Here is a 7600-nt window from a genome sequence, read left to right on the forward strand (position 1 = left end):
TAGGTCACTGGTTTCATTGACAGGCCTCCTCTACATCCTGCCTTATACCACAAATACAAAACTCTGGTCTCGATAGACTCTTCCACCAAAGGGACCAGAAGTACTGTATGTTAGTTTCCAATGCACGTTCCATGTTTAACGTCTGTTTATGACGAAGATGATTAAATAAGAAGGGATACACACACACATACACATGTCCACACGCATGCACAAACACAAACAAACACAAACCACATACTAAACTAACCTCTCTCTTTTCTCTTTGTCTCTGTAGGTATCTCCATGCCCATTCCTGTCCTAGGTCTGCGGGACCACACCAAGGTGTTCAAAGACGGCAGCTGCCTGCTGAGAGATGACAGTTTTGTCCTGGTGGGCTCCTTCATGGCCTTCTTCGTCCCCCTCACCATCATGGTGGTCACCTACTTCCTGCCCTGCAGACTGAAGCTACCCTCTGCCTGGACCAGCTGGTTCCCCAGCCCAAATGGAGCGCCACCTTGACCCTGGGCTTCTTCCCCCAGGCGTCACTCTCCTCAGAGAAGCAATTCTTCAGGCTTTCGCTCAGCCGCGACACGGGAGGGGTAGGAGGAGGGGTCATCAGACCTGGGTGGATCCGCGGTAAAGGCATTACATCATGCAGTCATAAAGCAACGAGCAGAAGGCCTCCAAGGTCCTGGGCATGGTCTTCTTCCTGTTTTTGGTCATGTGGTGTCCATTCTTCTTTACCAACATACTGTCGGTGGTGTGCGGGGGTGGGGGGGGGGCTGCTGACTGTGTTTGTGTGGGTGGGATACCTCTCCTCAGCCGTCAACCATCTGGTATACACTCAACAAGACGTACCATGCATCCTTCTCCCGCTACATATGCTGCCAGTACAGCCCAAGGAGGAAGCCTCTGCAGCTTGTACTGGTCAACACCACCCTCCACTGGCATACAACTCCACTCAACTGGCCCTGCAGGAATTGGGTCCACAGCGCTGGAGGACCCAGGGATTCCTAGCTCTGTGGTGAGACTCAGGGGCCTTTTCTCAATACATAATCCTCACGTCCTCTCTCCTCTTTCCTCGCCTCCATCTCAAAACCCATTGGGTGAGATAGCCAGAGGTCTCTCCCCTCTGACCTTCTCCAATGGGTTTTGAAAAGGAGGCGAGGAGAGAGGACGCAAGCATTATGCAATTGAGAAAAGGCCATGCTGCCAGGAGCAGTCAGGAACAGGAAATAGGAAACAGGAGAGAGGATGGAGAATATATGCCTATGACAATATGTACCCTGTTGTACATGTCTAGCCCCCTGAAAGACGTGCACCAGTGTGACACCTGTGGGAAAACTTTGGTACCACCTGCCATCAATCCTGTCTGATGCCAGAGGCTATCCTGGACCCCACAGTAACTTCCTTGTTTAAGTAGGACAGCCTGATTTCTCTTCAAATCTCCTGGCATGACTGGTGAAGTGAGTACTCATTCACACAACATTAACCTTTTCATGTGTGAGTTCCAAATACTGTATCTCTAATGGCCCCCCAGCGTGAGTTTTCTTATGCGCATGATATCAGAATTCACTCACTGTTCTGAAATGTGATTGTTATGCAACAGGACAGTTAACCCACGCTGCCCTCAAACCAAGGCACACTGCCTGCTAATTATCTATAGGCTATGTTTCAACATGATTTTCTAAGAACAATTTGAAATGAGGTGCGTTCTGCCTCCTCATTAATTCACATAGAAGTATCCCATTTCACTGTTGCGGACAACTTACGTTTGAGGCATGCTATGCTAATGTAGGGCGAGTATGCAGACATTTGGCATCTCCATTCAGAACAGAACCTGCCCAAACTTTTTACCCCTGGCGCATTTTTTGGCTGGCACCCGCATTGCCTTCACTGTTGTTTTCCTTACTAATAATTACTGTGTGCGTTCCTATCAAAGTAAGTGCCTTATTACTGTTGTGTCGAGAAAACGTTGCTAATTATGCTGTGAGACCAAGGAGAACCGCTGACGCTGTATTTTCATCATAAAGGTTTATTCATAACAAAGGGTTACAGCGTCGATTTACAGATACCTGCAGATATCTGGAGAATAATCGCCCCATCTCAAATATGATTATCCTGTCCTCCTTTGTTCAAAACATGGTATTTATATCCTATGCCCTATGTAATATAATATGGGTGGTTTTTCCTACTAACCAATCCCAGGAGGCCACCTAACAGACTTCCTCGGCTTTATGGTGCCCCTATAGAACTACTCCCCAGATGCTCCCTTTAAGCTGAGTCAACATCCTCTAAAACAATTTGAAACCATTAGCAAAGTCATAAATTCCTCAGATACTACATATTCCCCCCTTCGAGACAAATTAAGTCTCGAAAAAAAAAAGAATAGGATTATGACAAATAACAATCTCTCTTATTGAGTATCTTTAACAATAAACCAAAAACACATTTTTCTATGGAGTGTAAATACATTTCTATGAAATATGAACAAATCTTTATGGAGTGTGAATACATTTCTATGAAATATGAACAAATCTTTATGGAGTGTGAGAGCGAAAAACCTGTCTGGCAGCTTTCTTTCCAAATATCCCTCCATCAATCAAGACAGTAAAATTCTCTCATGGCCCCTCTGCCCCAGGCAACCACCTAAGTACTCCAGATCAATTCATAAATCTTTATCAATGCATTTGAAACTATGATGCAATTTGAATACACATGAAAGCCTCAGCAAACAAAATACAATCCAAAACGTCCACATTCAGGCTGGTCAACCCATCGAACCCTCCTGTGGATTCTCTCTATCCCTGCCTAGACCCAATATCCCTAAGCATTCACGAAATAAACAAAAACATCTGAGATTCCCACATGTACCCAATAACAGCAAATATCATTCTACAAAAATTTATACAGAAAGAATCTGACACAAATTATGTATTACACATGCAAATATGTCTATATATCATTGCAGACACTTGAATGTAGTCCACTACACTTCATCTCCTCAGCAGTGTCGACTTCCAATGCAACGTCGATGATGGAATCGGCACATTTCCACACCTTCCTTGTTCCACTTCCTCCAGTCCATTCATATTCTCCTTTCATATTGTCCCTTCATATTGTCCTTGTTTGAGCATTTGAATCCCCTCTACATATTCCCCCATATGCTTCTGGAAGAAAAGAAAAGACCAAACAGTATCTTTTGCAAAACAACACATTCAAATTAAAACATCAATATCAACTAAAAATATAAAAATGATATATAAAATGAATCACATTCTATTTTCCCCCTTTGATTCATAACAAAATACTAAAATCACACTAATATTGAAAACCTTTGATAATCAAAATTGATATCTATCTATCAATACTCCTTTGAGTCTTGACAGAAGGTTAAACCCTCTTATCGTTTCATTTGCAAAACCCTTCAAATTATAGGTAATATTATCTATATGATCTTCTCAAAATTTTACACCATACCATGGAAAAATCCCCACTTCTCTCTTAGACTTATCCTCCAGTGGTAGGCTTCCCAGACTATGAAACTTCTCTCTTTCATAATCAGATTTATCTATGTCCCTTTCTTCCCCTCTTTTAATTTTAAAAACCTCATATGGAAGCTTCAACTTCAACATGTAACAACATCCTATCCATCCATAGGGTAAGAATATATTATCTCACCACAAACCCCAGATGTTTCTAAAATCCCCCAATAGTCACATTACCATGCAAAAACTTCTCTCCTTACTAAATGAAACCTCAAAAGTTACATTATATTTCTCATTACTAACCTTATGTTCATGCTTACCCCAAAGTCATCATATAATCATCACCATCTGATATTCCCCTAAACATCCCTTTCCATCATATGTTTTATTAGAACAAAAACAGCTTTTAGCCCTCACTGGTTTCACCTCCAATGCTTCATGAAGCGCTATTAACTGATTTTCCTTCCTATCTAACAAATTCACATAGGGTAATTCATTTAACCAATAACACTTAGACCTATACCTAAACAAATGTTTCCACAACTACATTATTTTCTCTCTTAATGATTGCTGCTAATACAACATCCCTTATAAAACATAAGATTTACACATACTTGATAGAAGTTTAGCTACCTTCTAAGATTCAACCCCATTTTCTTTATGCTGAAATTCTCAACAGACATTTACCCTCAAGATTCCTCACTGATCTTACAGAATGAGGTAACTCCTTGAACTAAAGATTCCTACCTATAATAATAATAATAATATGCCATTTAGCAGACGCTTTTATCCAAAGCGACTTACAGTCATGCATGCATACATTTTTTTTTGTGTATGGGTGGTCCCGGGGATCGAACCCACTACCTTGGCTTTACAAGCGCCGTGCTCTACCAGCTGAGCTACATAGGACCACTACCTGCCCATCCATCTTTAATTTTCCAAACAGAAAAATCAAATCCATATGCCTTCCATTTAGTTTCTCTCTTCCCTAACGAACTGTATTGATCAGATATATGTTCTTGTCTTTCATTAAAATCAAAGAACTCATCCTGTACCTCCATGATAGTATTCTGCACTATTTCAGATGAATCTGCATCATTCTCTACTACCATCTGCTCTCCTATCTCAACACTATCCTTACTACCATTGACAGCACTCTCCATCCGTATCATAAACTCCTTAGTCACTCTTGTTACATCCTTTAGTTTCAGAAAAGTTGTTGTTGGTGTCTGTTTCATATTTCCTACATTTGTTATTGCCGTCTTACCATTAACCTCTTTCAAAGTTACTATTAAAATAGTTGCTTTAGTTGATGTATTAACACCCTTAACTATTTCCAGTGGGAAAGTTACAGATATCCTCTGTGTAGTATTTACTGTTGGAGTGGCTACTGTAATATACTTCTCTTGAACTCCCTTGGTGACTGTGGAAGCTTCAACAGACTTCAAATCTTCCATCATGAGCGTCATCTTACGAGTTACATAGCCTTTTAACCAATAATTCTTAACCGGAACAAATTTTAATGCTTGCACTAGATAAGTACACATATATTCTCCCTGATCTTTCCATGTAACATTACTCAAAATAAGTGAGCAATCACTCATAACCCTCTTCCACTTCATATCGTTGTACAAAATATACTTCCTTTGACTAGATGAAACAGCTTCTACTTCTTATCCTCATAACAACACTTCTTCTCCATAATTATCTCTCCATCTGGGAGGAACCTCACCTCTACACATTCCTTCTCTCACATCTACAAGGAAGATGAGCTGTATCACCCATCCTAACCCTGATTACAGTCTTTTCCTCTAAAATTGGTGCTGGAGCGATTGGCTCCCTTGTAATCAAATGTGATATATTTATAGCTTTAATAACTGTCAATGTTGAAAGAGTTAAATTGCTTCTCACTGTTGTTATAATATGCTGAAGTGTTGATGTCATTGTTGTTGATTCATCTATTTTCCCTAAGGCTTTGAACTCTTTACTTGTATTTCCATCTATCACCACTAGTGTCACTACATTAACTCTCAGTCCCAACTCTAATCCCTCACTTTCAAACTGTTGATAAAAAAAATACACTTATAATCACCTTGATCTTCCTGCTGGGAATTGTAAATATAGATACTACAATCACCCTCAATCTTCTCTTATCATTCAGCAACGCATACTTTCTCAATGCAACTGCTCCTAACAGATCTAAACTCCTACCATATCTATCTTCCCACTGAACTCTAAATGTCCCTTCACCACTGTTCTCTCTCTCTCTTCCTACTAACATTGAAGCTTAGCTGACTGTCCTAGAGTTCCTTCAACCCTAGTTTTCCTAACTTTTTTTAAATCTGACTTTTCTCCTAACTTTTTCAAAAACCATTTCACTGATTTATCCACAAATTCATTTCCCACTAATTTTAGAAAAACCATTTCACTGATTTATTCACAAAATCCTTTCCCACTAATTTTAGGACATGTGATCGGGTAATCCCCACCTGCTTATGACTTCTTTACACACAGACTTGGAAAACGATTGAGCATCTTTTAGCCTAGTTTGACATCTTATTCACATCTTGGTGTAGGAATGTAACCAAGAATAACAGTCACCCCCTGTAAACATTATTTTTAAGACAGATTGTCCTCCTTCCTATGATATATATCTTTTCAAGCAAATATGATTCCCAAAAACCCTACTCCTTTATAATCTTCTCCTAACCTTAGCCTTCTTTAAAAAATCTTCACTGAGATTTCCAATCCAGAATACTAAAGACAAATCCATTTCTGTCATCATCAACAATTGGTAAACCTTTTCCTTTGGCACTTCTACCAGACAGCCGTCTGGTGTACATCTTATTGTACAGTTCAATTTACACAATGCATCTCTTCCCAACAATGCAATAGGTATATGTTCTGATACCAGTATGAGTATTGTAATTTTTTTAATTTTCATAGCAGAGCTCAATTGGTTCCGTAAAAGGAATCAACTGTTTTTCTCCCTCAAATCCCTATCCTAATTAGTTGATTTTACATAGTGAGATGTGTAACCTCTTCAGGCTGAACACAAATAAAAGCTGTTCCGCTATTCACCATCACTTCTCATGGTCCTTTGTTTTCACTTCAATTGTTGGATCTTTTTCCGGTCCTGATGCTACCAGCTGACACCCCCCTTTCGGATCTTCTGGGCACCCCTAGAATCCTTGCTCCTTGCCCCGATAAGGGTTCACCTGTCCTCCAGATGATCTTCACTTGCTCCTGTATCTTCCTCTGAAATTCTTTCTTTCCAGAAACTATCTATGGATATGAAACAACTTGTACCACTAGTTGTTTGTGGCTGGTACAATTGCATTTGACCTTGTTCAGTTGAAGCTGTAGCAGTGATTGTTGATTTAGTGCACAGTGATTCTTCATAACCAAAGCTTTTCTTCTCCTTCTTCTTCTCCCCCCAGTTGTATTTCATCAAGTTTTCTGAGTTTCTTGGTCCTGTTCTTTCTTGTTGTTGACATATCGGTATTCTTCAAAGGCTTATATTCTAGGTTTTGTCCTTGAATGATCACCTTGCATCATCTTCTTACTTGTGCTCCCTTTCCTTGGCCTCAATGTATTATTATTCTCCTCCAATTCTTGGGATCCTTTTCTCAGCAGTTTTTTCCTCTCTTCTGTATCTTCAGCTTCTTGAGTTGTTCTTCCAGTTCTTTTTTCTCTCTTCTAAATTATTCCCCTTATCCAGGCATAATACACATCAGTCTATATCTCTTTCTATTTCTTCTTTACTAATCATTGTAGAATAAAATCCTCTTGAATATGAAGCCCCTTTAATCTCCAAATCTTTATCGCTGTCTTCATCTTCGCTTTCATCAGAACTGGAATATCTTGTATTCTTCTTCTTCAAACATCCATCACCCCTTCTTTCCGCTCTGGCCAACCTCCGTCTGATCACAGGGTCATATCCACCCATGATCTCTTCTCAATCACTCTGATCATCATCATCATCTTCTTCTTCATCTTCATCTTCAAGTTCCATCTTCCTGAACCTTATTCCACCCTTAGTTTCCAGACATCTCGGTTTTCTTCCTACTTTTGGAGTTTTGGATTCATCTTTATGGTCGTTTCTGCTTTTCCTCTCTCTATTATTCAATCAC

At 39.9% G+C, this 7600-nt stretch overlaps 1 pseudogene across 1 annotated transcript; it reads left to right on the forward strand.

Annotated features, from left to right (window-relative positions):
• The first annotated feature begins 267 nt into the window (after positions 1-267).
• On the forward strand, positions 268-1007 carry LOC311136621 (5-hydroxytryptamine receptor 2A-like; annotated as a pseudogene). Its single transcript has one exon. The product of its transcript is annotated as a 5-hydroxytryptamine receptor 2A-like (transcript).
• Positions 1008-7600: the final 6593 nt, after the last annotated feature.

This window comes from Coregonus lavaretus, assembly GCF_964263955.1.
Source record: "Coregonus lavaretus genome assembly, chromosome: 10".
Classification (NCBI taxonomy): domain Eukaryota; kingdom Metazoa; phylum Chordata; class Actinopteri; order Salmoniformes; family Salmonidae; genus Coregonus; species Coregonus lavaretus.